Source organism: Gorilla gorilla, chromosome 17 (assembly GCF_029281585.2).
Source record: "Gorilla gorilla gorilla isolate KB3781 chromosome 17, NHGRI_mGorGor1-v2.1_pri, whole genome shotgun sequence".
Taxonomy (NCBI): Eukaryota; Metazoa; Chordata; class Mammalia; order Primates; family Hominidae; genus Gorilla; species Gorilla gorilla.
Genome location: NC_073241.2, coordinates 46,273,636 through 46,294,405, shown reverse-complemented (window position 1 = coordinate 46,294,405; position 20,770 = coordinate 46,273,636). Strand labels below are relative to the sequence as shown.

General features: G+C 39.1%; 1 protein-coding gene and 1 long non-coding RNA gene across 14 annotated transcripts in view; one reads left to right on the top strand and one right to left on the bottom strand.

Annotated features, from left to right (window-relative positions):
* Positions 1-20,770, bottom strand: part of DLGAP1 (DLG associated protein 1) — a 968,998-nt gene that overhangs the window by 498,434 nt on the left and 449,794 nt on the right. For all 9 annotated transcript variants that reach the window (XM_019014108.4, XM_019014109.4, XM_055368502.2 and 6 more), the window contains one exon: positions 10,200-10,285. The gene's annotated coding sequence lies outside the window, so the exon portion shown is untranslated. The remainder of the gene's footprint in view (positions 1-10,199; positions 10,286-20,770) is intronic.
* Positions 1-20,770, top strand: part of LOC109024010 (uncharacterized) — a 30,174-nt gene that overhangs the window by 1,385 nt on the left and 8,019 nt on the right. For 2 of the 5 annotated variants that reach the window (XR_010131308.1, XR_008673607.2), the window contains exons 2-5: positions 826-958; positions 1,217-1,325; positions 18,681-18,832; positions 20,052-20,259. This is a non-coding gene — a long non-coding RNA (uncharacterized lncRNA). Of the gene's footprint in view, positions 1-825; positions 959-1,216; positions 1,326-18,680; positions 18,833-19,172; positions 19,296-20,051; positions 20,260-20,770 lie in introns of all 5 variants that reach the window. The other 3 variants (XR_008673609.2, XR_008673608.2, XR_008673605.2) reach the window with 2 other exon arrangements.

Genomic DNA, 20,770 nt, shown 5'->3' with positions numbered 1-20,770 from the left:
CTGGCTGTATTTTCTTAACCCTGCTCCCTGCTCTATAAACAGACCCTTCTCTAAATTCATCTCAACTCTCTTAATGGGATTCTCTTTCATGGGATTCTGACTGACAGAGTGGGGCTAAAAATATCTCAAACCTGATAGAAGCTGAGAGGAGCTGAAATTTCGAGTTGCAGAAACCTGGATGCTTGCCATTATATAGAGGACAGCAAACCATTTATTATTTATACAATTTCAGGCGAATAGGCTATAGAAATTCCAGGTACAAAAGATCTGAAGAGATGACTAAACACCAACTAGGATTAGTTACATTAATCATGGACTTTTAAAATGACCAGAACCACCTGCTGCTAAATTATAAAGTCCAAAAAGACTTCAAGAATTGTTCAAAACTAAATAATGTCAACTCTCTAGAATGATTTATTCAAATTTAAGTAGGCCAGACTCACAATTTGGAGCACAGCTCTTTAATACATATAGATTCTAATTTCCTAAAAGAGAAAGAGAAATAGATTTGTTACTTGACTATTAGAAAATTCATTGCATATTTAAAAAGCAAGAGAACTTAGCTGTCTGCCTGTTCTGAGTCTGAGGTGTAAACGTTTACCTCATCATACATTAAGTATCTATAGATTATGCTCAATACTTTTTGCAAAATGTAGCATAAAGTCACTACTCATGCCCTTAAAATAGACAACAACAATGTAATTTTAGAAAATGTTAGTAAGTTTTCCTAGCTTTTGATTTTTTTTTTTAGCTTTGGCCTTATCCTTTTTTTAGGTAGTGGCTGGCATTATGGATTAATTACTTAATACACCTTTGTTGCCTTAGAATTCACTGAGCTGAAATGGAGTGAGAGCTAAGATGCTCTCAGAATATTCTTAAAATGACTGTGCTGCAAAGAAGCCTGGGTGAATAGAAGAAAATAAAAGGAATGGTGGATACAAGTGAAGGTTAAAATGAGGTAGGAACTAAATATTATTCTGGCACTTGGGGTTAGTATTTATGAATTGTTACTTTCTGGCAATGCTCTACTCTTTTGTATCTTTTTTGGGACAGAAAATTTCCTAAGAAAGACCTTTCCAGGAAGAGCTTGTCCCTAAGCTTATGGGCTCAGGGTTTGAACAAAGCATCTCTTCCAAGACCTTGTGAATAATATGCATATAGTCCACGTAACTTCACAAAGTAAAGTTAAACGAATGCATTCTTTTCTTGCTATTAGACCCCATTTATCGCACCAGCTGTTGGTGATTTGAGCGCTCCTTTCCAAGCCTCTTGAGAGTTCTGCTCTAACCACACTGCCCCCTAGTGTTCTCTCGCTTTGGTGCAACGTGAGTAAAAAAAAAACACAACAAGATTTACTTTCAATAGATACACTGTATTCATCAGTGTTTTGCTATAGAGAATGTAAGATATCTTTCTGTAAATTATTTAGATATTTAATCTTATTTATTTATCCCAATAAGATATTAAAGCATGCTAAGCTGGAATGATTTTTTTTCATAAATGGGTAAAAGCAAAAGTTTAGATACTATTAAATAATTCCTGATCTAATAAACGGAGACAAATTACCTAATATTTTTGAGCAGCTATTACGTTAGACATGTAAGAAATACTGTATTACAAGTGAAGTCTAAGTAAGCCTAATTCAATACTTAACTTTTAAAGTTAGAAACATTTTAAATATATTTATTAATTTGATCTCGAATTTGGGGAAAACAGTAAAGATGGAAGAGAGAAAAGGGAGAATTGTTAAATTTTACATATCTAAGTGGCTTTGTATTAAGTTTTAATTGAAAAATATTTTAAACAAGTCAATTCTGATAAGATGTAGAAATTCTACTTGCAGCTTTAGGACAAAGTGAATTAAAAACAAAGACTTTCTACTTGAAATGTGGCCAGTGTGACTGAGAAATGGAGTTTCTAAATTTTCATTTCATTTTAATTAATTTCACTGATTTAAATTTTAAAACTGATTGATACTCAATTCAGTCATTGAAAACTTTTAGGTATGCTTGTAACAACTTAGGTATCTGAATCTATTTTTTTCAAATGTAAATTTTAAGATATCTACTTAGATTAAATATTCCTAATAAAAATATAGCATTTGAATTGCATATGCTATAAGTGAAAAATGTACAGCACATTTCAAATGTTTAGTACAAAGCCAAAAGAATGTAATATTTCTCATTAATAATTGTTATATTTAGTACATGTTGAAATTTATATTTAGATATGTCAAACAAAATATATTATTAAAATTAATTATATTGGTTAAAAAAGGCTAATAGTATAGAAATCATAACTATGTATTCCTCTATCTGAATAAACTGAGAGAATCAAGTTTTCAGATTATTAAAGATTGAAAAATTGAAAAGATATCTGTTTTCCATGGTGCAGTTCACATACCACTGGTGATAAATTACTTTAGCCAATGCAAATATATAGGCTTTTTATTGTTATGCATTATTTGAGCAATAGTGAAAATGAAACTGAGATATCAAATCTATGGTTTTGCAGATATTGATGTTTAGGACTACACTACACATTAATTACAGTGCTCGTGTTTATAAATTTTTAGTAACTTTGACTCCGCCATTAAATTGGATTAGAAATATAAGTTGCAGAGTTTTCTAAAGCCTGGGTTTTACTGTTTCTATCCTTCTGGTGTCATTTAACATGTTCGTCTGTCCAGTGTATTTCCTGTAAGGTGTCATTTAACATGTTCCTCTGTCCAGTGTATTTCCTGTAAGTTGTAGTTAGAATTAAGAACAGCACCATACAATAGAAATATGAGCCACAAATATAATTTAAAATTTTAAAATACACATTTAAAAAAAGAAAACATTAAAATTAATTTTAATAATATAATTTTATTTAACCCAATATGTCACAAATATTATGTATGTAGTCAATATTAAAAATTATTGAGATAGTTTACATCTTTTTTTCATATTAAGTTTTTGCTATCTGGTGTGTATTTTACGTGTACAGAACATCTCAATTTGGCCTATCCACATTTCAAATGCTCAGTAGCCACATGGGATTAGTACTGAATACAGTAGACCCAGGGACATCATCGGATTGAAGTTCAATTTTTGGCCAAAATACCCCACAGGTGGTGGTGTGTACCTCCATACAGAAGCATATGTCTGGTGGCTTTTCTGTGATGTTGGCAGTCATTGATTACCATCGTCTACACCCAATAATTCATTAAAGGTTGCAAAATGGCAATACTAGAATTTTAAAATTCCTTCTTCATTTATTAGGTGGAATACTTTTATCAAGAGAAACATCTCATCGACTACTTGGTTACTTGGAATAATATGCATAGGGAAGTTAGAAAAAATGTTTGATCTCTTCCTTTTATTTGCCAGTTTTTAAAATAATGATTTTGGTTTCCTTGCATTTTCCAAGGATGATCAATAATATTTTATTTTAACAGTATTATTAGGAATTCATGAACGTTAATATTTGATGTGCTTCAGTTCATTGCAGAGTTAACTTAATTGCAGAGTTCTGATATCACCAAAGCAGTTTATGATATTCCAGGTCCGTCTTGTACACTTCCTTCCACAGACCTGTAATCAGCTATTTCTTCAGGGAGCCTTTGATTCCTTTTAGCGGAAAATGGTATGTAGAGAACATTATGTGTGTGTGAAGGGTTGAGCACGTTCCGTCTTTTCAGAGAACAAAGCTAGAAAACATGTATTTTAATAAAATAATACTCATCATGAATTCATGATGTTTCCTATTCAAATTCAAGTAGAGGACTTTTTTTACAGTGTCCTTTTCCCTGTCAAATTTCAAATTTTATTGACATGAATATAATTATTCATTTGCTGTATTCATAATACACATGTGCAACAGTCTCGAATAAATGTAAGACTACCACTAGCAAAATGATTACAACAATCAGCTTAAGATACTTTGCAGTTGTGTTTGTCATTATGATAACATTCCGCTAAAACAGGCAAATTACTGTGTTTTACGGTCACTTAGGAATAGTCCCTTTGGTGCTGTTCTGCCACCTACTGGACAGACAGGCTCAATAGGCTTATTTTACTTTTGATATTCAGGAATCACTTTATTTTAAATTGAATTTTGCTTTGTAATAATGCAAAGTTTTACATGACTCTAAAGTCAAATTTACAAAACAAGTCTAGTTTTTCTCCCTGTCTCCTCAATCTTATTTCCTTCCTCTACCTTTAAATATTTTATTTTTAAATGCTGTGATTTACATGTCCATTAGTATATATTTGTATACAATTTGTATACAAATTATACAAAATTGATATATATTTGTATTTTTTATCCCATCTCCTTTATTAGATAATTGGTAGCATACTATACAGACTTTTCTCCACCTGAAAGAAACATATATATTATTATTAAAAATTTATATGTATATAACCTGGAGTGTTGGATTTTGCTTTGTTAGGTAATCTGGAAATCTTTTTATAAATGTAAATTTAATCAGTAAATTTATTTTTAGGATCCAAATGCTTGGCATCATTTTTGTCATATTTGTTACATGTATTTCCGTCCATACAAGCATGCAAACATCGTCACATCTATCTACCCGTGACTGCCTCTATCTTTATTGCCTTACATTTCTACTCTTTTCCTATGTGGTCAATATCAAGGCTGCTCCGTGAACTGTTTGCTACCAAGCTATGATGACTTGTGAATAGAAAGTAACAACAAAAACAACAACAACAAAACACATTTAGAAACATTTAAAGTAATTTGATATTGCCACTAAATTCAAGCATATGATTTTGTATATTTCAAGTGTCGCGTACAAATTATTGGGGGGAAAAAGTGGCCCTTCACTACAGAGTCTGAGAAGCACTTGCCTACATTATTTGCTTGTGCGCATGTGTTCTCTCTCTCTCACCATCTTTTTGTTTTGTGTTTTCTTTTTGAGACAGGGTCTCGCTCTGTCATCTAGGCTAAAGTGCAGTGGTGCCATCATAGCTCATTGCAACCTCAAACTTCTGGGCTCAAGGGATTGTCCTGCCTCAGCCTCCTAAACAGCTGAGACTACAGGCACATGCCACTGTGCCTGGCTAATTTAAATGTTTTTGTAGGGAATAGGGTTCTCACTTTGTTGCCCAGGCTGGTCTTGAACTCCTGAGCTCAAGCAATCCTCCCACCTTGGCCTCCCACAGGGCTGGGATTACAAGTGTGAACCACTGCACCCAGCCTCTTTTTGTATCTAGAAATGTTTGTGCTATTTTGTTCTGAGCCCTTTTTATTAACATCTTCATATAATCTATAATTTTATTAACATCTGTAAATAATACCTTTAGTCCCATTTTTACTTTTCTCCCCATCCTACTATGAATAAAATTGAAATTAGCTAATAACCCCTTCTTCACTTTCTCCCCTGTTCCCTGGCATCTATTTTCAACGGATATGTTTTTATTCTCCATTGATATCCTTGAGGCAATCACAGAGCTTATTCTACTTTTTATATTCTCTTTCCAGTTTATGCCCCTCCTCATTTTTTGACAGTTAATTGTATATAGAGCAAATGTCCATCACATTTTGTACTCTCTCCCTTGTAAACTACAGGCATTATGAGTTATACAAAAAAATGTCTACTTAATGCTCACTGCCAGTTCTATTGTCGATGATTCTCTAGGCATATTGGTTTTCCGAGGCTTGGTCTCCATAAATTCCCCAGGAAAGGCTCATAGGAACATTACTCCCTGAGTTCTTGTGTGTTTATTAAGAATTGTGACCATGGTATTTAAAAATCACTGTTGCTGGGTATAAAATCTTTAGCTCACATCTGCTTTCCTTAATATTTCTGAAATATTTTATACCATTGTCTTCTGGCATAAAGCACTGCTGTCAAAAAGTCTGATGACAATCTGATTTTCCTTCTCTTATAAGGGATATTGACTTTTTAACTAGCGCCAAAAAAAAACCTTTTTTCTTTTTATTTAAAGGTCAATAGTTTTAGTAGACTGTTTATATGTAGTGCATTCTGGGCCAATTTTACCAGGTATGTCCTTTCAAATGTTGGGCAAGTGTATTTTTATGTCAGAAAAGTAGTCTTTGAATTATAATTGATAATATTTGTTCTTTCATTACATTGATTTTCTTTTTTAGGAACTTCTATTATATGTTCATTTGTTCTCCTATTCCTATTTTCTATGCCTTTTTCATATGTATGTTTTAAATCTTTTTATTTTAAAAATATTCATTCTTTCCTTTTCTATTTTTCTTAAGGAACTTTCTGCGGTGTTCATTCACTATTTTATTTCTTCTAGTCTAGTCTAAAATTTTGGAATAAGTTTTTCCTTCAACTCTAATATTTTTCTATTTCTATAAACTCCTTTTGAAGTCTTTGTTTTTTTAAATTAGCTTCTTTTTGAGTTCTTAAAATTCTGGGTTATGCCGTTCTTTAAAAGCTGCTATCTTTTTTTTTCAGCTTCAGTTAAAATATTAGGCTAAATTTTCTTCTGTTTTGTTTGCAAATCTTTCTGGCATGCTTTTATTGTCTGCAGAGACATTACATTCCTCAAATCATTTTTCTTTATGGGAGATTCGATGGCCATTTTTTTCTTTATTAATGTTTAAGTGAGATAAGTTTTCTTGTACTCTTAGAAGAGTGAACCAGGATAGCTTCCTAGCTCTAGCGATTTAGAGCTGCCTTTTCTGTTATTTTCGGATGTGTTTACAAGTATGTATCTGCTATCTGTTGGCTCTTTGCTCTTCCCTCCACTTGCATCTGCATCTTCTTTCTTTTGCCTCCTTTGCTCCTATCATCTATTTCCTGCTCAATTTGGATTCTATTCCAGTAGTTTCTCCTCAATGTGGGGTTTTGCTGTGGAGGAGATGGCTATTAAGGGTCCCTTTAGGGTCCATGGGGCACAGGCTCCTCCAGCACAAGCTGGTTCTCTTGTGTTCACCCACAAGTTGGAGGCAGCAGGACTCTAAGGGTTTCAGTTGCCCTTCCCAGAGTGGCCCACCAAGCCTTACATTGGATACTTGTGAACTGTTTTTGTTTCTCTGCCTCTTGGGGCCATCAGAAGTCCCTTTGTCCTCTTTTTATTTCCTCTGATGTGTTGAAGACGTTGTACAGGTCTTAATCTCACCAGTAGTTTATTACAACCCACACATATTTGGAGGTTTATAGGGATGTGTTTTCCCGCTGCTTTATTGGAGATGTTGTCTGGGAGGTTTTGCTTTTGCTATCTTAGTTGCTCTTTTTCCATGGGGTGATTTGGAGAGGTGGAAAAATTATGCCACCTTGCCACCACTTTCCTAATTACTTTAAGCAACCAAACTTTTAGCAACAAAACTTTTAAATTACTTTAAGCAACCAAACTTTTAGTCTATTTCTGTTGTACTTTGTTAGTAAGCATCTACCTGCCTGTCTATGTTAACAGGTTTTCTGATGCACTATACAGTTCACCTTTGGAGAACACAGGTTTGAACTGCACGGGTCCATTTACAAGCAGATTTTCTTCTGCCTCTCCCTGGCTGCTGCCACCCCGAGACAGCAAGACCAGACCCATCTCTTCTCCCTCCTCAGCCTACTCAACGTGAGGATATGGATAAAGACCTTTATGATGACCCACTCCACTTCCAGTTAATGAAATATATCTTCTCTTGCTTATGATTTTCTTAATAACACTTTTTTTCCTCTAGCTTACTTTATGGTAAGAATACAATATGTAATACATATTACATATAACATACAACATATGTGTTCAATGACGATGTTATCAGTAAGGCTTCCAGTCAATAGTAGATTATTAGTAGTTTAGTTTCTGGAGAGTCAAAAATTAAACAGAATTGTGACCCTTTGGGGTTGGTTCCCCTAATTGCCACATTATTCCGGGGTCAAGTATTGTTTAACAAGCATGGTCATATTGACGTCCATGCATGTTGTTAATACTTGAGCCCTCAATAGAGAATATGTCCACAGTTCAGGGATCTATTGATGTCTTTCTACACTGCCAGGTCTCTATCTCTCTCTCCCCTTCCCGGTCTGTGAAAAGTCTCTGCGTGTCTCTTTGTTGCCACTATCTTGAGTGTTCTGGATGCTGATACAAGGCCAGTTGAATGTGGATTGTCCATCTGAAGTGCTCCCGTGTGATTACTAGGCTACAGGACAGTCACAAACATCTCTCCTTCCTTTCCTCCCCTAAGAAGCTTTGAGCCCTGATTCTTCACCAGGGTGGTAGAGGATAAGCCTTAGAGAACCATGACCCCTCGTGGGAACATATTAAAATGAGGGGGGAATATACTGGGAGGAAACAATAGTTTGATAAAAGCTTCCCAGTTGGTTCTAACAGGCCTCCTCTGGGTTGTAGTTGGATCCTCTGCTCTTGGTAGAGATGGGGAAGGTGCCATGGAATTGGCCATGGGTCCAGATCACCTGGGCACCCTCAGGCACAGGACTGGGAAGTGACTGACTGAGATTTAAGGGATAGGAGAAAAGAGAGAAAAGAAGGCAGGAGCCCAAGGATGTAATTTCTTTTTGGACCCATCTTCTTTTTCAGGTGCTTAATATCATTTTTTTTTTGGAAGGTAACAGATTTATCTTGAAAGCATTTGTTGTTATTCCTGCTTAATGTCTAGCTAAGAAATTCTTTCAACTCTAAACAGAAAACAAAGTATTTCATTTTACAGGTAGAGATAAAAGGTATTGAATGGGAAAGTTTGAAAGAGGTGGCATTTGGGGTGAAAGTGTCTCCATCAAAGAAAAACTGATGACATCAGATCTGTGGCTGTTTTAATAGAGGGAGAGAATGCAGGAAGGCAGAGGGGCTGGGAAGGGAGATGTAAGAGATAGGGAGCAGCAAGTGGATGCTGGAAATGGCCATAAACTGCTAATTTCATAAGTGTATTTATCTTCACTTGTTCACAGAAAAATAAAGGCGCTGTGTGGGTGTATTAATGCTCTATATGAATGCCAGGACTGGTACAGCCTCAGGCTCTAAGGAAGGAAGATGGTCAGGTATTTGGTAAGATGATTTGAAGACAGAGAAGTGTCAAAGAACTGATGGTCTGACTTGAGTCCTGGTGTATGATGTAAGAGCTTAGCAGACTATAATATTCAGGATAATTTCTGAGGAACCCACAGAAGCTACAGTGTCCAGGGCACGTTAGTAACTGAGGGTCATATAATTAAACAAATAATTGTTATAGATGGTTCATTTGTAAGTTAGTAGACATTTCTGCTATAAGCAAAAATGTTGTCGTTTTGACTTCAGAGAAATAGACAACTTTATATTTCTGAGGCACTTATGTTTTCTCTATTGTGGATGATGTGTCTTCCATTACTAATGAAGGATCATAGGAATTGAGGTAATTGAAACACATTTCTCCTATGGTATTAATATTTTTCCCAGTGATTGTTTTTCTTTTCCTGTTTCCTGGATATGACAGAGCACATGATATAAGTACCTAATCACTCGGGGAACAGCTACCCCTGAGGCCCTCTGCCTTCCTCCTGCTCTCTGGGGAGTCCCTTCTTCCCCCTTCCTTTCCGAATTAACCTGTTCTTTACCTGGATGTTAACATTATTCAGCCCCTTTCCCCATTCAAGGTTAGTGTTCCATTTTTAGCCCTGAAATACACATGAATTAGATTACTAGACTATTCACTGATCAATAATGTGAAAAAAACAAAAAAGAAAAACTATGAGTCAGAAGAGGAAAAATAGTGAGTCATCAGACAGAGAGCGTCTCTATTCTATTAATTTTAACTGCACAGTCTATAATAACCAGTGTGTGAGAGTTTCAGCCTTCATCCAAATAACATATGTGAAACCACAAAGGAATTCAAGCTGCAGACAACAAGGCACATTTAAGAGGTTACAATGTTAGTGTTGAGGTTGGGGACATAGAATAGAGCACTGATTTCTGATAAACTATTGTGCATTGACATTTTCGGCACGGGCATTTCTTTCTATATTATGGTTCCATAAAAAAGTCAGTTTGGGTCCATCAATTGCCTCAGAGGGAAGGGGGTGTGTGTGTGTGTGTGTGTGTGTGTGTGTGTGTGTGTGTGTGTGTGTGCGTGTTAGGTGGAATGTGCTGGATTCGGGAGGTGTAGTGGGATGTTGGCCTTTTACTTTGAAATTTAGATGTACATGCCTAATAACGTTAGCCTTTTATATTTTAATTTAGGATATCTAGGCTCCATTCTTCCCTTACTGCTTCCCAACCATGACTTACTGTTCTTAGCGCCGTTGTCATTCAATCAGGAATTCTCTCGAGCAGACCCTCTAGTGGCATTCAGTGGATCCCAGAAGAGATTTAGCCTGTTGGGAGCATAATGCATGTTTTAGTCTCCTGGTCACATACAAATGAAATAGGAGGGGGTGACAAAATATAGGAATTTAGGAGGGCCCTATGACTTGACCTTCTTTTGCACATTAGACAGACTTCTCAGATATTTGAATCTTCAAATTATTATGTCTAATTACTTAAACTGAAAAGGTCTAAGACTGAATTCACTTTTTTCCTCTAAACATCTTTCCTTCCGAATTTCTTTGTTGTGTTTTGGTGATACTCTATTCCCCAGCTGCCCAGTTTTCCTAATTTTTAAAATATATTTACCCAGTTCAATTATTTATTCAACAAGTATCTATTCTGTTGGCATGTTGTGTGAGTCACATACTGGGTACTCTGGGATGGAGAGATAGGTTAGTGCCCACCCTCGGGAGTTCACAATTTACCAGGTCCCTTTCTGCATCCTCTCCCTCCTGTCAAGTGCACCTGTGTCTTTAGTTTCTTCCTTCCCATCCCTGTTGCAGCTGCTCTGATAGGAGCCTTCTCCATCACACCTGGCCCACAGCAATCAAGTGCTCTATAGTCTCAGGGAGCCTAAAAGCTACAGCTTCAAAATCCAGTTTCTCACTCTCTAACCTCTTCCAGTAGTTCTCAACCTTGGTTCTGCATCAAATGTATTGGTAATTTTTTTTTATCTGTCTGTTTTTGACACGGATGCCTAGGAACCCTTTTGTAGAGGGCTTGGTTCACATGTAATCTCTAAATGGTGATTTCCTTGGGCTTCCAGACAAGAGACAGTTGTTCATTCCTCTGTGTGTCTAGTTCTTTGTACTTCACTTTTACTGATTACATTGGTATTCCTGTGCCACTCAGTCCATTCCACTAGACCATGACAACACTGAGGCCAAGAAATGCTACTCAGCTTTCTGTAAGTATTAGTTCCTTTTACCCCATCTTTAATGCCTAATGATGGACAGTAAGTTCTTGCTACATCTTCATTTTATGAAGTATTCTTCTCTTGCCATTTTGATTACAGGGAAAATAGCAACTATGGGAGACTAGCAAAGCCCCTGCATCCTGTTTGTTTTCTAGGGCCAGAGCAGGGCTAAATTGTGTTTGAAAGAACAGAAAATGAGTTGTTCCAATTTTCTCTTAGAAAAAGTCCAAGAAGCACTTGAAATTCCAGCATTCTCTTCTCTCCATGGGAAGCACCATTTCATTTCTCATTTCTTCATTAATACTCTCTTTTCCTTGTCCCCAAGAAAACTACCACTCTGTTCTCACCAACGAGTATAAAGTTGTTTGTTTCTTGATAAGAACAGAGGTCACTCTAAGAGTGCTACTCCAGCTGTTGAATTTTTGCAGTCACAGTTGGAGGAGGGTTAATCATAGTTATCACAAGCAGCCTAACTTATCAACCCTTTTGAGTTATGTGTCCCTGGGAAAATTAGTGCCTCTGTTCCCCACCCAACCCCTGGCTTTTTTTTTTTTAAGACAGGGTATTGCTCTGTTGCCCAGGCTGGAGTGCAGTGGCACGATCACAGCTCACTGCATCCTTGACCCCCAGTGTTCAAGTGATCCTTCTACCTCACCCTCTCAAATAGCTGAGACTACAGGGACCTACCACCATACCTGGCTAATTTTTAAAATTTTTCTGTAGATACAAGTTCTCACTCTGTTCCCCAGGCTGATGCTGCACTCTTGGCCTCAAGTTATCCTCCTACCTCGGCCTACTAAAGCGCTGGGATTACAGGTGTGAGCCACTGCACCCAGACACTTCATGGAACAATGCAGTGTTCTATGAAGTGCAATGTTTAACTGAATAAGAAACATACAGTAATTGTATAGAAATAGGGCTGTAGTGAGGAGTGAATGGGATAACAAGGTTAAAACTATCAATGTAGCGCCTGGCCCATGCTAAGCACTCAATACAAGAATAACCCTGGTGACACATATTATCTTCATCATAGTCAGATATTTTGAAAAGATTCCCAGGGAATAATTATGGGCTTTGGAGCCCAGGGCAGAGGCAGGGCTTCTTGCTCCTGGGGCAGCTCCAGGAGGTGCTGACTGGAAGGGTTGAAAGGCCAAGGTCTGAAGAGTGGCTGAAGAGTGAGTGACCCTTAAGGGAGCATTTGAGTTCCAACCCCCACGTTTCCCCTCGTGCTGTTTTGTTACTTTCTTAAAATCATTTCATTGCTGGCTGGGTGGGGTGGCTCACGCCTATAATCCTAGCACTTGGGAGGCGGAGGCCGGCAGATTACCTGAGGTCAGGAGTTCAAGACCAGCCTGGCTAACATGGCAAAACCCCGTCTCTACTAAAAAATACAAAAATTAGCTGGGCGTGGTGGCGGGCACCAGTAATCCCAGCTACTTGGGAGGCTGAGGCAGGAGAATCACTTGAACCCAGGAGGCAGAGTTTGCAGTGAGCCGAGATTGCGTCACTGCACTCCAGCCTGCGCGACAGAACAAGGCTCCATCTCAAACAAACAAACAAACAAAAAACCATTTTACTGCTATGAGGCATCAGAATAAAACCCTAAAGTTTTCTCAAAAGGGAAAATGTGTGTGTGTGTATTGGCTTGGTATTCGGTCATACCATGGTGACTTATGTCAAGGATTTATAAATACTTATTGTGCAAACACTGTGGATCCTAGTCAGCATTCACTCAGGAACTCAACCTGTCTGTATTTTTAGGTTATCTTGAGATTTCTTTCTATTATTTTGCATGTAAGAGTGGTTCCCCTTTTTGCAGCTTCTTTTTCTGTCAATGGCAAGCTAAAAACTCACAATTGGAAAATATGACTATTCATTTGTTTAATTATCACATAAACTATTTTTTAAAATTGGAATCAGTCACCAACAAATCCTGCTGGGCTGTTTCCTCTGTCTGGACTCCTCACCCACTGGGATTTTTCCACTGAACTTTATGACATACAGTAGCCCCCACCTTATCCATGGGGGATACATTCCAAGATCCTCAGTGGATGCCTGATGCCCCAAACAGAACCAAACCCTATATGTAAATAAATAAATATATACACACACACACACACACACACTCACACACACATATACACCAAATAACAACAAAGTTATTATGTCCAGCTCTTCCGTAAAATAAACATCAACTTGTCATGTCTTTGTAAAATTGCACATCTAGTTATATTTTTTCAGGTATAGTTAAACAAAAAATACCTATTTTCGCAAGGTATTTGTATGCCATATAGTTATTATCTTTGAATCCAAGCAGGAAGGCTTAGCAAAGGCTCTGTACAGAAAGCTGTCGTGTCTTGTATCAGGCTACATTTTTTTTTAAGTTAAATTTCCCAAAGACAGGCACAGCAGTTGGATATAAATGGCTTCTGAAGATATATCACATCTGTCTAAAAATGAAAATCATTTTTCATGCCTAGCAATTTTGAACTTTCCAATTGCTCTGTGAAAGTGTTTTATTCTCATACAATGAAAGGCAGAAAAACCAAAACCAGTGACGGTGAAAAAAATAACAATTCCTATACAACTACCATATGCTTTTGATTTAGGTAGTTCAGTGCTCAATATGTTGCTTTTTTGTATTCGTTTTTACTTTTCTGACTTTTAAACCAATGCACAAAATGGGAACTGGATTATTCAAAGGTAGAAGAAGAAGAAGAAATGCTGCTGCTGCTGAAGCCTTGCTACAGGACGTGGGAAGGGAGTGACAGCCACCGAGTCTCTCTTTTTTTGAAACGGAGTCTCGCTCCGTCGCCCAGGCTGGAGTGCAGTGGCGCGATCTCGGCTCACTGCAAGCTCTGCCTCCCGGGTTCACGCCATTCTCCTGCCTCAGCCTTTGGAGTAGCTGGGACTGCAAGGCGCCCGCCACCATGCCCGGCTAATTTTTTATATTTTTAGTAGAACGGGGTTTCACCATATTAGCCAGGATGGTTTCGATCTCCTGACCTCGTGATCCACCTGCCTCGGACTCCCAAAGTGCTGGGATTACAGGTGTGAGCCACTGCACCTGGCCGCCACCGAGTCTCTTTAGACTCCACTTGCGCTCCAGGCTCCTCTTGACTTCCGACCCAATCTGCAAATGAGTGGATGCGGATCATCAGGTCACTGCTTTCCCGTCTGGCATCACTAATCTTGTATGAATAGCATTAACTACAGAAAGCATTCATTGAGATCCATGTTTCCTACTGTATTGCAGCCGATTCTGGGACAACCACCACAGCAGCAGCAAACATTGCCTTGCTGTTACACATTTGTTTACTCAATCATTTCCTCATTCACTCAACCAGCAATATTGTTGAATGTGCCTGGTACTCTCCTAGATATTGGAGATAGAGAGGAGCAAGAAGGTGGGGTGCTTTCCCTCAATGAACTTAAAGTCTCCTGGAGGACACAGATCATAACATTCCCATGGCAGGATAGGGTTCTCTTCCTCCTTTGTTGCTTTATTTCCTTCCTCTCCTCACTCTATTGGAAGTAGAAAATATTTGCATAATAACAAACGGAAGTTATGCCATGAATGGGATTCATGTTCCCATGGTAGGGATGGGTTTGTTTAGTAGTGATTTCAAGCTGAAGAATGACAGCATCCACCACCCTCCCAGGAATGGGAACCTTTAGGTGAATGAGTCTCCTCACCGGACCAAGGGAACAGTAGCAGGATGGAGCTGGATCATGTATGGACAGGGAGGTAGAGGAGAAGAGAAGAGCTCCAAAGGGTAGAAGGATTCTTAGACTCCCATATCTGGCTGAATTTCTAAAGACTGAAGATGTAAAGAGGGCAAGTCATGAACTGCACTACTTACAAGATCATGCAAGTTCTATTCTAGAACTTGAGCATATCTGTGATCCACAAGGAGCACAATTGTCTTGTTTTCTTGTAACAGACTCTACCACAAGACATGATACAGGGTTACACACCATTTCTCTAAATATTCCATTGAGATAAAAGTTTGTAATCAGATGATTCTTAATCTGATGTTACTTTGATTGCTACACAGTTTAGTGTAGTGTTTGCTGAGAAGGCAACACAATAAAATAAAAGTAAAATCAGATTAAGAATCATCAGGATTGCTGGGTGCGGTGGCTCAGTGCTGTAATCCCAGCACTTTGGGAGGCCAAGGCGGGAGGATTGCTAGAGTGTATGAGTTCAAGACCAATGTGAACAACATGGGAAGACTCTGTCTCTACAAAAAAATATTAAAAAACTAGCCGGGTGTGGCGGCGCAGGCCTGTGGGCCCAGCTACTTGGGAGACTGAGGTTGGGGGAATGCTTGAGCCTAAGAGGTCAAGGCTGCAGTGAGCCATGATCACGTCACTGCACTCCAGCCTGAGTGATAGTGAGACTCTGTCTAAAAATCAATAAACAAAATTTAAAAAGATAAAGAATCATGAGAATGAAGTATTTGAGGCAACTAAAAGCACAGGAATCATACAACTGTGTGGAATGTATATATTTTTTGCTTTCAACTTTATTTATCAAATTTTCAATGCTATTGGTCCTTTCAGGAGTTGCTCCTTAGCTCCTCTATTCTCATAAGAATGGAGGTGGGGATGCTACTACTTCAAGATCCACATCTTTTTCCTGTCCCTTATTCTCATTAATGAATTACCTTATTCATCAAATGTCTACTGAGCACCTATTTATCATAGGCCCTTGGCCAGTCATCGGAAACACAAGGATGAAAAAAAAAAAAATCCCTCCGGCCAGGCACAGTGGCTCACACCTGTAATCCCAGCACTTTGGGAGGCCGAGGCGAGTAGATCACCTGAGGTCAGAAGTTTGAGACCAGCATGACCAACATGGTGAAATCCCGTCTCTACTAAAAATACAAAAATTAGCCGGTCGTGGTAATGTGCCCCTGTAATCCCAGCTACTCGGGGGGCTGAGGCAGGAGAACCACTTGAACCCGGGAGATGGAGGTTGTAGTGAGCCGAGATGGCGTCACTGCACTCTAGCCTGGGAGACAGAGCAAGATTCCGCCTCAAAAAAAAAAAAAAAAAAAAAAAAAAAAATCCTTGCCTGCCATCAGACACTCTGTCTAGTTGTAAAGAGGTCGTGAGCATGGTGACCCCACTTTTATAAATGCCACCAGAAGGGAGAGGGCATGGGAGAGAAAAGGCTCAAGGGGGGTGCAGCCAGGCTTTTCTGAAGTGAGAGAAGCCTTCCCAGAAGACTTGATGTAGGTAAAAGGCTGTTTAGAAACTTTCTAGATTGTCAAGGGGATGTGCATATTTCAGACAGAGCAATAATACCTACAGGGGCAGCAATAAATGAAATACCCAATAGTTTGGGATGGACAGAGTGTAGAATGTGGCGGTGGAGAGGGTGCTGATAACAGTCCTCTGGGCCGGGCATGGTGGCTCATGTCTGTAATCCCAGCACTTTGGGAGGCTGAGGCAGGAGGATTGCTTGAGCTCAGGAGTTCAAGACCAGCCTGGGCAACATAGTGAAACCTTGTCTCTACCAAAAAATAAAAATAAAAAATTATCTGGATGTGGTGGTGCACACCTGTAGTCCTAGCTACTTCGGAGGCTGAGGTGAGAAGTTCCTTTGAGCCTAGGAGGTCAAGCCTGCAGTGAGCCATGATCACACCACTGAACTCCAGCCTGGGTGAGTTCAGTGGTGTGAACATGACCCTGTCTCAAACCAACAACAACACCACCACAAAACCAAATTAAAAAAATCTTCTAACTTCTCAGAGAAAATAACAGCCATGAGCATAAGCACCCAAAGTCATGATGCATCCCCAAATGTGATGAGACCTGTATCCACATTTATTTCTAATTGTGGCATCTCAACTTCCCACACCCAACAGAACAGTTGACTCTACAATGTCCTTGGGCATCCATCTCTCCCTTTCATCCCTCTAACACTGCTTGAATTCAAGCCCGATCCTTTTCCACCTGGTGATTACCAAAACCTCCTAACTGCTTCCAGCCTCAGTGCCATGCCCACCTCTCCTGGCCTCTTCAGTGTCCTCCCCTAGCCAAGGGAGTGAATGTTCTGAAATTCTCAGAATATTCTAGTTAGTGAATGTTCTAACACATCTGCTTGTTATACCCCTGTCTACACATAGCACAGATTTTAGTGGATCCCCATGGCCCCGAGGCAAAGTTCAGGCTCCTCAGAGCAGCATTGATGGTTCAGACTGACACCTCTGCCCACCTGCCAGCCCCCACTCTGCCGCTTCCACACAAAGAATCCCCCGGCCACTGCAAAAACATCTGCCACTGTATAACTGCACCACAGCCTCACAATACGGGATGGCACTGCGGACAGTTTCAGCAGCCAGGCCTGGGCATGAGACATACTCCTTTTCAGGTTCCACTGGCTATCCCAAGCTACAAAGGGGGCCTGGGAAATGCAGTCTGGCTGTGGCACAAGAGGAAGAGAAAGCTGGTATTGCTGAGCAGCAGGCTGTCTGCTGTGGGTCCTTTAAACTGGTCTATGTATTTGACATTTGTCTTTTTCTTTTTATTCTATAAATTTTCTTTGACTATCTTGTTAAAAGATTGCTCCTGTTCTTTTTTTTTTTTTTTTTGAGACAGGGTCTTACTCTGTTACTAAGGCTGGACTGCAGTGGCGCAATCTTGGCTCATGGTGTCAAGGGATCCTCCTGCCTCAGCCACCTGAGTAGCTGGGACCACAGGCATGTGCCACCATGGCCAGCTAATTAAAAATAATTTATTTTATAGAGACAGGGGGTCTCATTATGTTGCTCAGGCTGGTCTTGAACTCCTGAGCTCAAGCGATCCTCCTGCCTCGTCCTCCCAAAGTCCTGGGATTGCAGGTGTGAGCCACCGGTCCTGGCCCTATTTATATTCTTATATTGTGATTGCAATATCCTTTCAATGTTCTGTGAAAATTAATTTAGTAATATTAAGTTGTAGTTTCTGAAAGTTTTCTTATTTAAAAAAATTCTTTCTGTTTCCATTGGGGTCATTTATTCTGAACATTCATTTTAGCTCTAGTGTGTCTTGTGCTGTTGGGGTACCTCAAATCATGACTGCAAATGCTTGCTTATTGCTTGCTGGGTACTATTATAAGCATTTACATACGCAATCTTTTAATATTTAAAAAACCTCTCTAAGGTAAGGACTATTACTAACCTCAATATAGAGATGAGGAAACTGAGGCACAGGGTTTCCCTCACACAGGTAAGGAAACTGATCTGTGCCTAGGTCCACACAGTTAGTAAGTGAAGGAGCTGGATCCAAATCCAGACAGTCTGACCCTACAGTCTTCCTTTCAAATGGGTAGTGCACTTTGGATATCTGTTTGTGGTTAAAAGTTTCAAGCACTAAATTAGTCAATGTAGGCAGTTGTCAGAGGCTTTCTCTGCTTTTGTGTAAAGAGGACAAATCACAATAATAATTTGTATATGCTCCATTCTCCTCAACTCTCTGACATTTCTTTTTCTTTTCAGTGCAGGTTTCTCATACTTCTGGAGAAATAGAAAGCACCAGATGACAGCCACCACACACTTTTGTCCCCATTGCAATAGGATGCTTCTAACAATCGTAAAATTATGAAACACTGAATTCCTTAAAAGTTGTCCATTTGTGGATTTATCTGATGGTAACTATTAAATATTTAAAGGTAACTTTAATGAATCTACTTATGATGATTGTCTGAGTAATCTATTCTCTGAATTCCACCAAAAAACCATTTTATGACCACAGTCATAACGAACATATTTCTATAGTCCTAAGCTGGCAAGATAAATAGAGAACTGTTCATAATATAAACAATATATTTATTTATTCCTAAACTAATAAGATGACTATCAATCTGTAAGAGACTATGAAAATCAATACCATATACTTGGTATAGTTGGTGAGAATTTCAGAAGCATGTTTGTTCTTTTATTTGTGTTTTGGAAGATACTTAGCCCACTTTTTTTTTTTTTTTTTTTGAGATGGAGTCTCGCTCTTGTCGCCCAGGCTGGAGTGGAGTGGCATGATCTCGACTCACTGCAACCTCCACCTCCCAGGTTCAAGCGATACTCCTGCCTCAGCCTCCCGAGTAGCTGGGACTACAGGTGCGCACCACCACGCCCAGCTAATTTCTGTATTTTTAGTAGAGACGGGGTTTCACCATGTTGGCCAGATGGTCTCAATCTCTTGACCTCGTGATCTGCCCGCCTTGGCCTACTTAGCCAACTTTTAAGGACAAGTCCAGCCATCCTTATCCTTCACAGCAAATAACAAACATAGTGATTTGTGGGGGTGAAGAGATGTTGGTCAAGGGGTATGAAAGTACAGTCAGATAAAAGGAATGTGTTCTAGATTTGATAGAATACTAGGGAAATTACAGTTAACAAAAATTTATTGTACACTTCAAAGTAGCTAGAAGCAAAGAACTGTAATGTCCCCAACACAAAGAAAAGATAAATGTTTGGGGTGATAATAACTCAATTACTCTGATTTGATCATTACACATTGTATGCAGGTATCAAAATATCACATATCCCCCCAAAATATGTACAACTGTTGTATATTAATAAAAATAAATAAATACAAACAAAAAGACCCAAATAGTAATTAATTATAGTATAAATATTAGACTAGAGCCATTCTGGACAAGCACCTGTTCAACACCATATCCTCATTTTCTGGCACCCAGTAGACACTGCGGAAGTATTTTTGATTGGTCCTGCAGAGGTTCTACCCCAACCTCACCAGGTGCAGGTGGATGCCAGGTGCCAGCCTGGGAGAGGCTCTAAGTTCTAAAGAGTGTGTCGGTGGATGGTGTGCTTTCATCTTTTAGTTCATACGGCCCTGCCTTTGATTAACAGCACAGAACACTGGGCCCAGACTCTTGCGAGAACATGCCTTTGAACTGTTTGCTGCTCACCTTTTAGTGAAAGCTCTTGACAGAAATATTAAAGAGAAAGTGTTTAAAGGATGTGTGGTCAATGCATTCCTGATGGTGACTCTTCCGTGGATTGAAAGCTCTGAAGTCCCACGCTGGAAAAACACTTAGAGAGACCTACAGAGATAATGGTGTGTATAACTTCAGAGGCCTGTGCTCTCTCTTGAAGTGCATATTGACGCCCTAGAGGGTTCTGTCCATGATGAAAAATAGGCTTCAGTTTTTGCCATCTCTAATCAATTGGTAGTGAAGACCAAGAGCACTGTTTTGAAATGGATCTGAGCCTAGTTTTGTCTAAGCAGAAAAGAGTTCTATGATGGATCCACACACTCTAAGTTGGGGTGAGGAAGCTGCTGGGCCACGGGCTATGATTTTGGTATCCTTACTCTGGAAATTAAGGTAGTCTACTAGCAAGCTGTGTATGTTGACCACACACTTTCTAATGTATCCAGAACATTGCTTCCATGTAGTTGGACTTGGTCATTATATCCTCAGTTTGCTTTTAGGGAAAATTTTAAAAAGTTTCCCATGACACCTGCCTTCACTTTTTTGTCAGAATGTCATCGAAAAACACTGGCTACGACATATCAGAAAAAATGTCCTTGTCAGACCTAAGTGTCAGGAAAATCTTTGCTTCACTGA